This window comes from Carassius gibelio, chromosome A16 (assembly GCF_023724105.1).
Source record: "Carassius gibelio isolate Cgi1373 ecotype wild population from Czech Republic chromosome A16, carGib1.2-hapl.c, whole genome shotgun sequence".
NCBI lineage: Eukaryota > Metazoa > Chordata > Actinopteri > Cypriniformes > Cyprinidae > Carassius > Carassius gibelio.
This window is the reverse complement of record NC_068386.1, coordinates 19,627,057-19,641,239: the sequence shown is the minus strand read 5'-3', so window position 1 is coordinate 19,641,239 and position 14,183 is coordinate 19,627,057. Positions and strand designations below refer to the sequence as shown.

At 37.8% G+C, this 14,183-nt stretch overlaps 1 protein-coding gene across 1 annotated transcript in view; it reads right to left on the bottom strand.

Annotated features, from left to right (window-relative positions):
- Window positions 1–14,183, bottom strand: part of LOC128030224 (carboxypeptidase Q-like) — a 41,042-nt gene that overhangs the window by 17,044 nt on the left and 9,815 nt on the right.

Genomic DNA, 14,183 nt, shown 5'->3' with positions numbered 1-14,183 from the left:
ACAATGCAGCTTATCATACAAATAACAGCATTCCTACAGTAAAGCATGGATTTAATAATATCCTGTTATGGGGTGTTTCTCTGAAGGAAAATCTGCTGCCCTCTGCCAGAAAGTTGTCAATGGGAAGAAGGTTTACCTTCCAACATGGCAATGACCCAAAGCACACAGCAGAACGGAGCATGCAGTGGTTGAAGGGGAAAAAGGTGAATGTCCTTGCATGGCCTAATCAGAGCCCAGACTTAAACCCCACTGAAAATCTGTGCAATGACTTTAAGACTGAAAACCACAAACCATCATCATCAAATTTAACTGAACATGAGCAGTTCTGAAAAGAAGAGTGGGCAAATATTGCAAAGTCTATGTGCAATGTTAGTGGAGACAGAGACATATCCCAACAGACTAAAGGCTGTAATTAAAACAAAAGGTTGGATTTAACAAAATACTGATACAAGGGGGTGATCTTTTCTCCAACTCAGTGATTTTATTTTTAATGACATGTTGGTGTTATATTGTTACTATACATCACTTTGATTTAAAAAGTTGCTCTGAGAAAATACACTTGGACAAAGGTTAGAATTTACCTGCTCAGTTGGACATCTTCTCAATCTTTCCCTATACTGTATATGTTTTCAGTAAACCAAGCAAAATTGACAGTATGCGACAGCATTAAAAAACAGCAAAATAATAATAATAGTATTGTAATTTGTTTTTAAAATGTTTCTGTTTTAATGTATTTTAAAATGTAATTTATTCATGTGATGAAAAACCGACATTACTCAAATCTTCAGTGTCACATGATCCCTTCAAATAACCTAATATAATAATATCCGTTAATTTTTTTTTCAGCATTCTTCAGCATGAATGATGAATAGAAAGTTCAAAATGTATTTAAAATATAAATATATGTAACATTAGAAACTTCTTTACTGTATTTCTTTTTATCTTTTTAATGCATGTCAATTAAAGCAGTGCCCCTTTTATGCAGTTCAGAATATTGCCTTTCTTGCAGTTTGTAATGTAGCTGTACTGTTTGTGAATGTAAGTGATCTGCAAAGTTGTATAGCCAAAAGTGCACGATAAATGTAAAAGTATTAGTAGTTAAAAATCTTTTTCTTTCACTATACCACAGCAGTACAATCCAAATCTTCAATGTGGGCTTCACAAAATGCTTACTTTAGAAAAATGGCTCAATACATGATTTATTTGGACCAGCTGACTCCACTGAATTACAAGCATAAGTATGAGAAATAACAGTTCTCTTTTCCTTGGTCACTATCTATGTCACCTCGGTGACCACAGATTGGGATATCGCTTTGTTAGTCCAATCTACTTAGAGTGTAAACTAAACAAGCCAATGCACATTGGCATGCAATTATTGCATCTAGCTGCCATTGACCACAGTGTGAGTATAATAATAAGGCAGCAGGCACAATGCATATTTTCACTTCTGAGCCCGAGCGACAGTATCGTTCTGCTCAACTGTGTGTCCAGTCATGAACTACGAATTCAGCATGCTCTTGGAAGCTGTGTTGGCAAGACAGCACTTCAGTGGTGATTGTTTCAGTGGGTTCAGTGGGCGGAGTCCCTTTGCCCCTGCCACAATCTGGGGCTCGTTCTAGGAACCACTTCCAGCAGTTACCAAGCGTTTTTTGACCTTGCATGCATGATGTATCTTTTTTTTTTTTTAGAAAGATGAAAGAAATAATAATAATTTAAAACACACACACACACAAATAAAATAAAACAAAATAAACAACAGTTTCCATTTCCAAATCCACTTCATTTAGGAATATGAGAGAAAATGTGCTGTCATCTGAATGCTCATGCTTCTGAGAACTTGAAAGATTTTTTTTTTCACCTTAAAAACAATAGGCTACCTAAAATTATTATCTCCGTTTTATTGTAGCCATTCATAAATGTAATCGTACCTTTTAAAGTAGCCATTGACAAATATCTGCAATGTGAAATCTGTCGCTAATCCTCTTATTTCACAGATAACACAGGACACATGTATAGAACATCTGACTCACTGGCTGTCACCAGCACCCTCATTAGCCGTGATGAGTAATACACTCCAAAGGTCTATACTGAGGGTTCCCGTTACCATCCATCAGCGAGAATGATCAGTATTTTCAGCCATGTCTCTGGCTGTGGCCAGAAACACCAGGGCTCAAGGTTCTGTTTGTTCGCAGAATAAAGGTCCCCATCTTGCATAAGCCTTATCTCTAACTAGGACAAGGCTAGAGCAAACATAGATATCTTTATTTTAAACTGCCTTAATTGTGACACTGAACACTAATACCACTAATGGTCTGTAATAATATGCAGCTGTGGTGAGCATAAGAAACTTAAAAACATTAAAAAAAATGACTATCGCAGGTGTGGGTTCTGAGATCTGGTTGTGCCTTGTAGCTACAATAAATAGTGTTGTTGTGCAGAATTTGAACTAGCCAGCTAGCCAGCTCTTAACATGGACAGTTTTAAATTTAACCAAAAGTGAGCCATTCTCACAACAAAGAAACCTCAAAGTGCAGAATGAAAAACAGAAAGTGACAGGGCTCGTGCCAAAACAAGATCCGTTATACAATGGCAAATATGAATTATGGGGTTTCCTCAAGCAGACTGAGATTCAAAGTACAACTGGAAAACTGGCATAAAAAAAATATAAATAAATAAATTATGTTTCAACCACAGAGAGGCAAACGTTTCATAACATAGCTTTATAATATAGCTTTATAATTCAACATTGAACTGTATGAAATGTATTAAGCAACAGTAATTTGAGAACCACTAGTACAAAATAATTTGAGGTAACGGCAAACATTTAGGATGTAGGAACTTTAAAAAGTGGGAGGGAACATATAAGGTCAAACGTCTTTAGAAAGTAATAAATATCTTCCAAAAAATTTGGTAAAGATTTCAAAAAGTGGTCAGTAAATCCCATTCTAACTCTAGAAGAAAAAAATCTTGAGGATGGAAAATAGAAAAACAGAAACTAGACTGATATTTTAGAATAATTATTAACACATTACCCATTCCAAAAAGGAAACCCTTTGTCAAACTTCATAATGAATTGTTCAACCGTGCAAGGGGTGCAGTAAACCAATCAGTAATGACACTGTCCCCTAAATTAAATATGAGGGCAGTTTAAAAATCCCTGTTGCCTTGTCTGAACCCCAAATGTCATGAACGTTATGGCCTCCTGTCATCCACATACTGATGGAGTGTGGAGAGCATTATAAACTCTGGTTTCTCCTATGGAGTCCCCCGCATACATCACAGGCCAGGAACAACAAACAGGAGATCCTGAGGAGGTTAAATTCACTCTGGTGTTATCAGAGGATATAAACATCTCAGCCTCATTCTGGGTCTAAAAGACCAGTTGATGGGCCCAAAATGGTAAGAAGGGAGTGGGATGATGGACAGAGTGAATTAGGAGACAAAAACAACAAACCAAATCCAAATAAAGATGAGGAAACTGCAGTTGTTCTACTCATTGCTGGTTGTTATAGAGGAATGTACAGATTTAGGCTTGTGGAAATATAGTTTGGGCAAGCTGAACTTTGCCTGAATGAACTGGGTCTATTACAGAGACGGGACATGTTTCGGAAAATGCTGAATCAGTAAACTGACTATGCATTCCATAATGACTAATTTCATTTTAAAAGACAGTTAAATTTGCGGGAACATAAAAACACCAACACTTTTCACACCATTACCTTTATTCCATTTTTTTTTTTCTAATTGACCAAACTTTTAAGTCTGCAAACAGTAATCCGACCAAATTTTGATTACCCAGATAGATCTGGTTTTGCCAGAAAAAAAGGTTATACGAATCTCAAATACTCAGCAATTAGGGTATTTTTCCCACTTAGACAGTAGTTCAGATTGTATTTTTTTTTTACATTTATTTGCCAATATTGATTGCATAAATGCTTAAATAAAAAGATAAAAGTCTATTTTATATGCTCTATCATTTTTATTTATTTATATTCTATATTAAATATGTTGCAAAGAGGCATGGAAAAGCAAATGTAACATGGCATATAATCCATTTATCAAATAAATGCTGTTCTTTTAAACTTTCTGTTCATCAAAGAATCCTGAAAAGAGTTCACGTTTTGCCAAAAAAATCTAATAAAAAAAAAAAGCAGAACGTTTTTCAGTTGTGATCATAAAAACTGTTACTTAATCAATTATTTAATTGAATTCAATTCAATTATGAATTAAATCTGAATATTAGAATGTATTCTGAAAGATCATTTGAAGATCACTAAACACAGAAAATATATATTTTTAATCAAATAGATTTCTTATCCTAAAAATATTTCACAATATTACTGGCATCCTTTTTGTTATGTCCTGGATATAGCTTAAATTTTTATTACAATAATCAGAATAATCCCTGTCATTCATTACAGAGCAGTGTATACAATACTGCATTTATGGTCTCATGCTGTTAAATAACAGGAAACACTTAAGGTTAAGATGAACACAGTGTACAGTAGATGCAGAGAGTTATTCGAGTTCCCTGTCCTCTGCTTGCTGGTATGAAGCAGCTATTCTGGGTGCCACAAGGTTTTATCACAGCTCAATGAATTATTTATAAGGCAGAAGCCTGGGCCCTGGAGAAGGAGAAATTAATGGTTATGACAGAGTAAACCCTACAAGATGCCTCTGCAGGCATTAGTTGAGGCCAGCTTTCAAAGTTACTGAAAGCCAACTCGCTGCTGTTTCTGGGAAACAATATGGTATCGCATCTAGGAAATTTGATTGTATTTTTATGACAATGCATTATTGATTTGCCAATAAAAGATGTTAAAACACACACACAAAAAAATTGCCTTTCTAATGGAATATCTATATTGAAGAAACAATTCAAGGATTTTGCGGAACAGGAAGTTAGTTTACAATTAAATGAAAATCTGTCATGCTGTTCCAGACATGTATACTTACATTTTTTTACTGTTGAAGACTAAAGATATTTAGATTTTTTTTTTTTGTTGTTGTCTATACAATAAGAGTCAGTGGAGTCCAAAATTACTGAGGACCCCAAATGACTCACATTGTTAGGACAAAAACAATTCATAATATCCTCTTTTGTGTTCCATGGAAGAAAAAGTCATGCACAATCTGAGGGTGAGTAAATGACAAATAATAGATCTTTCACTGGGTGAATGCCATTTCAACACACTGACAATCTGACCAACAGCACACTCTTATAAACGGCCTATATATAAACTTTCAATTCAACTTATATTCTTCCCACACGCAATTATATTCCTCACTGCTTCCATATTTGGCAGTTAACATTTCTCGAGTAGTGTTACCAGAATATTAAACTGCATATATAAGTCATGGTGTAATTTATCTTATAACATAAAATTAATCTCAATAAAAAAGTGGGCGATGGCTATAATGAACAGATGCTAAACATTCATTGGAGATAATAAATGTGATTCATAGTTTAAAAAAGGTTCTACTCCTATCGCTTTAAAGCACTGACTTTAATTCTTTTCATTACATCTAATCTCCATACCACTGGAACAGTTTTTAAATGCGGTTCCGATCCTTTTTTTTTTTAATAAGAATGGAATTAATTAGACTGATTTAAGTAATAGATTTCATGTTTCATAATGAACCTTGCCCTTACTTAAAAAAAAAAAAAAATCACATTTAAAGTTGCATTTCAAAGCCTTTTGTGAAATTCAGTGGAACAGGCCTGCTTTTAGACGTTTATTTAGACTACTGTGTTTTTCTTCTCAGACTACATATGATATTGAGGCTGATGATGATGACGATGATGAGGATAGTCTCCAAGGTTATTTCTGGGGAAATATAAAAGCCCATAACAACACACACCATCTGCTGTAATACAAAGAGATCAAAAGCAGAGGGAAGAAGGAATCAAAAGAGAGAGAGAAAAAAACAGAAAGACTCATATGAGCATTGCTGGGATTAATAGGAGACCGAAAGTAGAGCAAACACAGTCTGTTATGATTTCTTCACTGGTGGTCTCATCTCCTTCACTTCGGTGGGGTTGAGTATGTTCTAATTCTGAATGAGACTGAATGACATTCGCAAAGTGGGGAATTCAGTTAGGCTTTTTGACATCATGGCTTTGAAATTCCATCAGATCTGTCTCTTCATGAAAATTCAAATTAACAGTCAAGTGACAGCACTCATATAAGGTAGGCAGTCTCACATGAGGTAGTAATGTGAGAAAAGAGACCCTTTGGCTAGAGCCACAAGGTCAGGTCCACACTGCAGCTTCTTTAGTGTGCAAACTGCACCCATTTAGACAGGAAAAGATAGTTCCACCAACATGTAAAACAACCAAACCACAGTTTGTTTAGTTTTTTATGTGATGTTTAAGGCTATGTGTATTTGAAATTGAGATAACACTTTATTTTAAGGTGTCCTTGTTACACATTACATGTACTTACTGTTGTAATAACAATTAATTATGCATAATTACATGCAAGTAACCCCAAACCAAACCCTAATCCTAACCGAAACCATATAAAACATGTATTTAAATAGTATTAATCAGTACTTAAATGTATAATTACACTGAATAAGGACACCTTAAAATAAAGTGTAACCGAAATTGATTGTATTATAATGCACCAGTGTAAAGTCTCTTCTGTGTCAGTGGTTATGCAGAAAATACCAGAACAATTGAGAATCTCTGCTTAATAGATACTGATTATTTAACAGAAGTGTTAGCAGGCGATAGAAGGAATGTTTTAATTTATCAGTAATAAGATAATTTAGTTTGTAAGTTCATTTCTCTTTTGTGATATTTACGGTCATTTAAGAATCCTGAAATACTATCAATCAATCAATCAATCACCTTTATTTATATAGTGCTTTAAACAAAATACATTGCGCCAAAGCACTGAACAACATTCATTTGGAAAACAGTGTCTCAATAATGCAAAATGATAGTTAAAGGCAGTTCATCATTGAATTCAGTTATGTCATCTCTGTTCAGTTGAAATAGTGTCTGTTTTAATTTGCAATCAAGTCAATGATATCGCTGTAGATGAAGTGACCCCAACTAAGCAAGCCAGAGGCGACAGCGGCAAGGAACCGAAACTCCATCGGTGACAGAATGGAGAAAAAAACCTTGAGAGAAACCAGGCTCAGTTGGGGGGCCAGTTCTCCTCTGACCAGACGAAACCAATAGTTCAATTCCAGGCTGCAGCAAAGTCAGATTGTGCAGAAGAATCATCTGTTTCCTGTGGTCTTGTCCTGGTGGTCATCTGACACAAGGTCTTTACAGGGGATCTGTATCTGGGGCTCTAGTTGTCCTCGTCTCCGCTGTCTTTCAGGGCAGTAGAGGTCCTTTCTAGGTGCTGATCCACCATCTGGTCTGGATACGTACTGGATCCGGGTGATTAGTATCCGGGATACTAATCATTTAATAGTGCTATTAACCCTCTGGTGCTGTTTGAATCATTTTTGACCCCCAATTTTATTATATTTTTTTAATGGTACAAAACTTGGTAAAGACTTTGGCAGTTGCTAAAAAAAGAAAGAAAATCAAAACAAAAACTACAACTGCCTACTAATGCTACTACTTTTTCTTCTACTACTACTACTAATAATAATAATAATAATATTAATAATTACAGACATGATTTGAAATGGTTAAATGGTCCTGAAAAAAAAAAAAAAGTATCTCAACTAGTTTAACTATCATTTTGCATTATTGACACACTGTTTTCCTAATGAATGTTGTTCAGTTGCTTTGACGCAATGTATTTTGTTTAAAGCGCTATATAAAAAAGGTGACTTGACTTGACTAGTTGCTTATTAGCATGCATATTGCTAGAATATTAGCCATTTATTAGTAGTAATTAAGCACATATTAATGCCTTATTCTACATGACCTTATTCTACATCCCTAATCCTACCCAATACCTAAATTTAACAACTGCTTTATGAACTATTAATAACATCAAATTAGGAATTTATTTAGGGAAAATTCGTAGTTAATAGTGAATGAGTATTCCCTTTTCTAAAGTGTTCCCACAAAATCTTACTGAAAGCCTCAAACCTTAAACTCAACCAGTTTAGCAGTCGGCAGTTTAGCAGTAAATGACAATATCATACAAATAATTATCAGCTTATTGGCATTTCAACCAAAATTTTAACATATAAAGAAGACTACTAAAATCCTTACTCAGTTTTCCCATGTTCCCTGTGTTTTATTTGAAAATGAACCAACTCATTTTACCAAAGACCCCCATTCTAGGTGCATCAGGGTATAAAAGTGTGTGTTCTCCTGCTTCAGGCAGCCAAGTCATGGACACGATTAATGAACTAGTTCTTTTCTCAGACATGTTCCAACTTTGCCACTGTGGGGGAGGATGACACTGGATGTGTAATTACTGCAGACAGGACCAGCTACACCCAGTCCAGCACAGCACAGCACAGCAGAGGACAACATTGTGACACAGTGCAGTGCGGTACAGCACAAAGGAATGCTGTAATGCATCGACGCTAATTAAAATAACATGGGTCGTGACTCATGACACGGTGAAACCCCAGGAAACATCCTACACAACAACACCGTTGCACGACTGCCTAACTATAGAGGTACAGGCACACTGATTTATAACTGTGTGATTGTCAGTTTTTGGCAAGACATTGCAAGGGTGTTGACATTTAAAATGTACAATTCAGTGACAGCAACAGTGGCTTAGAGAAAGGCAAACAGAATCACCAATATTCCATTTACGTACCTCAATTTAAACCAAAAGAAAAAGACATTTGTTTTGTAAAAGTGCTGTATTGTATGAGGAACTTGACTTGTGAGCAGTGCTCTTCCATGTTAAACTTGCCACTGTGATGCTAGAGAGTTGTGGGTGGTTGTCAGGGCATGTCTATGTGGTGGTTCAGCTATTGGAGCGGAGTGGAGTGTTGCTTACTCCAGAATGATGTCTCCTTCAAATGTTTTTTTGTCTGGCAGATAAAAAGTTGAATTGCTTGCATACAAATGTAGCGGGGCTACACGTAATTGAGATGTCGAATAAACTGTCTGGGGGGCGGGGTTTTGCACATGTCTGTATGTGTGTGTGAGACGATCATGCACAGGTGCGGCTGATAATGGGGAACAATCAGCAGCCTTCATGATTAGTGGCTGGAGAGGATAAAAGCTGATGGATTCTGATAACCGGGAGGTAGCCGGAGCCCAAACACGACTTCATGCACCGCAACCCATGACCTTGTGACCTTGGGACTTCACTTCCCCCTAGAGGGCGCCATATTTTTACCTCTGGTTTTATAGCAGTAGTGTTACTTGCTTAATATGCTTATTTGTATTTAATCATCTGTGATCCCTAGCGTGATCATGGAACACGTATGTAGACATTATTAATCTCTCTTCCTAGTGTGTATACATCTACATAGTATGTGTTTTATGTATTGAAAGATTGAAATAAATTGAGCCTATACACCTTTGTCTTTTGTTGTTGTGCCTCAAGGGTCAATATTAAAATTCCTATTCCCGTTATAATTTTGGCATAGTCAGCAGGATCCTTGACATACACAACAATATGAATAGCAGCGAACAGCCTCAGGTAGTGGGTGCACAGCCAAAAATGGTAGCTGCATTGATGCCATGGTTTATGGGGGGGGGGGGGGGGGCATGGGTCCCAAAGTTTAGTGGAGAAGGGGGTGTATCAAAGTTTTTAGAATGGAAAACACAAATTGAAGCCTTTATCTGGGCCCAGGGGCTGAATGTAGAGCAACGGGTGGACTTTGTGCTGAGTGCATTGGAGGCAAATGCTAAAAGAGATGTGGTGCTGTTGGTGGCTGACAAACGTGACACTGACATAAAAATTTTAGAGGCCTTAAGTGAACTGTATGGAGTCCAACAACCAGTAGCTCAGTTGCGAGTCCAGTTTTTTAATTGTAAACAGGAACCAGTGGAGGGTGTCAGGGATTTCATTTTCCATTTACGTGAGTTGCATTTTATCTGTGGGGAGCTAAGATTACAGTTTTTACCGATAATAATCCTCTGGTCCATCTTGAAACGGCGAAACTGGGTGCAACGGAGCAAAGATGGGTGGCCCAACTTGCAAACTATTTATACAATCTACGTTACCGACCAGGGGCAGCCAATCGAAATGCAACGGAGAGGCAACGGAGCACACAGTGTACGCCACGGCAGGCATTTCATCATTAGAATCCACCTACCCTGCAAAAACAATGGGGGGAACGGCAGAGGGATGATCCTGATTTGCAACTCCTACATACTTGGAAGGGGAGCAATGAACCCCCGGTAATCTATAACCTGGCGATCCTGTCTCCCCAGCTTCGCTGCCTGCTCCGAGAGTGGCGAAATTTGGAGCGGTGTGATGGGACACTGGTGAGGTGCGTTGCGGAACCAGATACAGGCTCATCGGTGAAGCAAATTATCATCCCAGTAGCGTGGGCACAAATGTGCCCAATTGTCTCTAGTTACCCCTTTGAGACTGTGGCCTTAGACTATCTGTCCCTTTGGGAGGCCTTCTGACACGTACCAGTACATCCTGATCATTATGGATCTGTTCTCTAGATACGCACTGGCTGTACCTACCAAGGATCAGACGGCTCTTACCACAGGCCCTGTGGATGGCACTTATCCTCCCTTTTGGCTGCCCACAGCGAATTCTCACAGACCAGGGAGCAGCGTTCAAGTCAACTCTGGTGCAGCATTTATGCATGATGTATGGCTGTAGGAAGATGCTTACCACACCATACCATCCACAGGGGAATGGTGCATGCGAAAGATTTAATCTTACTCTCCTAGCTCTGTTGTGCACTATCGAGAAACAGTCCCGGGCCCAGTGGCCTAGCCGGCTACCTCAAGTCACCTTTATTTATATAGCGCTTTAAACAAAATACATTGCGTCAAAGCAACTGAACAACATTCATTAGGAAAACAGTGTGTCAATAATGCAAAATGATAGTTAAAGGCAGTTCATCATTGAATTCAGTAATCAGTCAGTCATCTCTGTTCAGTTTAAATAGTGTCTGTGCATTTATTTGCAATCAAGTCAACGATATCGCTGTAGATAAAGTGACCCCAACTAAGCAAGCCAGAGGCGACAGCGGCAAAGAACCGAAACTCCATCGGTGACAAAATGGAGAAAAAAACCTTGGGAGAAACCAGGCTCAGTTGGGGGAGCAGTTCTCCTCTGACCAGACGAAACCAGTAGTTTATTTCCAGGCTGCAGCAAAGTCAGATTGTGCAGAAGAATCATCTGTTTCCTGTGGTCTTGTCCTGGTGCTCCTCTGAGACAAGGTCTTTACAGGGGATCTGAATCTGGGACTCTAGTTGTCCTGGTCTCCACTGTCTTTCCGGGATGTAGACGTCCTTTCTAGGTGCTGATCCACCATCATGTCTGGATACTTACTGGATCCAGGTGACTGCAGTTACCCTCTGATCTGGATACAGACTGGATCTGGAGGCTACGGTGACCTCGGAATAAGAGAGAAACAGACAAATATTAGCGTAGATGCCATTCTTCTAATGATGTAGCAAGTACATAGGTTGTTATGGGAAGTGTTTCCGGTTCCGGTTTACCTAATTAATGCAGCCTAAAAATCCTTTAACGGATTTGCCCACTGGTTTTATAACAGTAGTGTTAGCACTGGTAATATAACATATTTTTACCACTGGTTTTATAGCAGTAGTGTTACTTGCTTAATATGCTTATTTGTTCTTAATCATCTGTGATCTCTAGCGTGATAATGGAACACGTATGTAGACATTATTAATCTCTCTTCCTAGTGTGTATACATATATATATATAGTATGTGTTTTATGTATTGAAAGATTGAAATAAACTGAGCATATAAACCTTTGTCTTTTGTTGTTATACCTCAAGGGTCAATATTAAAATTCCTATTCCCATTACACAAACACACACACACACACAAACAGAACAGCCACAAAATGTATGGTATAATTATTATTTGTGGCACAAGCTTTTCAGGTATTTGTGTGGGTCAATGATAAATAGGATATTTTGTGCTAGGTTCTTAATTTTTTTTTTTACATACATACACACACACACACACACACACTTCTTCTATTCACATTGGTTTCATGTGTTTTTTAGCATTTTTTCAAAATGTAATCCTTTTAAAAAACTTTTAACTAACTAATTTACTAACATAATTGGCTATTATTAGTACTTATTAGGCATATGTTGAAGTGAAAAGTATGGTGACCCATACTCAGAATTAATGCTCTGCATTTAACCCATCCAAAGTGCACACACACAGCAGTGAACACACAAACACCCGGAGTAGTGGGCAGCCATTTATGCTTCGACGCCAGGGGAGCAGTTGGGGATTCAGTGCCTTGCTCAAAAGGACCTCAGTCGTGGTATTGCCGACCCAAGACTTGAACCCACAGCCTTAAGGTTAGGAGTCATACTCTCTAACCATCAGGCCACGACTTGCCTATTAAAAAGCCTTAAAGCCTTATTCTCAATTACCATATTCTAGACCACTTAACCCGATCCCACAGGCTACCTAAACTTAACAACTAACTTAGTATTAATAAAGCAGCAAATTAGAATTTTATTGAGGGAAAACTCTTAGTTAATATTGAATATGTGTTCCCTAATCAAAAGTGTTACAGGAGTTTTATCTTCATTTAAATGAACACTAATTAAACATGCCCTTCATGAGTCCCAAATACTGTTAACCAATAACAAGGGAAGGTCTTCAGTGGGGAGCTCATTCATTCTGGTTAGCTGGCAATTATGTCTTGTGTCTTGCTAAAGGGCACAGTGTTTATGTGTATTATGTCAGATGTTTTCTTTTAGCAATTTTTAATTATTTTTTTATGAGAAATCAGTGTGTATAAGCTGCTCATAATGTGGGCAGCAACACAAAGTGTGTGGGAAAGCTTTTTTTAATACCAAGTAAAAATGTTTCCCCTGCAGTCAGGCATTAGGCAGACATGTGGACACACAACCTGTCACACTATCATTATGGTTGCCTTCAATCAGAGCAACCCACACACGCACACACACACACACAAAACTGTCACTCGTAGCTCTCTGCCCTCTCTTTCTGTCAAACACACACATAAACACACTATGGGGCCCTAATCACGTCATCAGAGGTCTCCGTTTCTGCAGATGGTGGAAATCAAAACTCAACAGGCTGAGTGAAAACACACCAGTTCAGTGACAGACAGGAAGCCAAAACCACCTACACAAACTAAACTCCACCATAAACTGAGTATATGGCTATAAATAGACCGAAACACAACGAAGGAAGGAGACATCAAAACACTAATGAGTGATTCAACCTAATAAGTTTGGGTAAAAAAGTTTTTTTTTCGAAGTCTTTCATCAAAATATTAAAAAAAATATTACACTTCCCAACTTGATTTTCCCTGTTGGCTGTCTTCACGAAACCCTCCTACTTATCACCTCCTCTCCTCCTACCAACCTCTAATAGTATGCAGCACTCACTTCACTTTCAGAAGTCCCTATAGATAAAATCAAGCCCCAGTTAACTGTTTTTTTTTCTTCTCAATAAATGTCCCACTTTTACTGCAAATATGCAACATTATGAGAATAAAATTGCATTTCAAGTTGACTTTAAATTCCTTTTATGTAAATCAGCTACACTATTAAGATGTAAAAAAATATATAAAATAAAAAACAATAATGCTTCTATTCAGCAAGGATTTAATTTATCTGAAGTGACATTATAGCCTTACAAAACATTCAAATAAATGCCGTTCTTTTGATCTTTCTATTCATCAAATAATCCTGCATCACGGTTTGCACAAGATATGAAACTCTTTCCTACACTAACACAGTCACCCGGATCTGGTAAGTCTCCTGACCAGATGGTGGATCAGCACCTGGAGATGACCTCAACAGCCCTGAAAGCCAGTGGAGACCGGGACAACTAGATGAGTCCCAGAGACAGATCCACAGTGTCTCAGATTATCACCAGGACAAGACCACAGGAACCAGATGATTCTTCTGCAGAATCTGACTTTGCTGCAGTCTGGAATTGAACTGCTGGATTCGTCTGGTCAGAGAAGAACTGGACCTTTGACTTAGTCTGGTTTCTCCCAAGGTTTTTTCTCCATTCTGTCACCGATGGAGTTTTGGTTCCTTGCCACTGTCACCTCTGCCTTGCTTAGTAGGAAA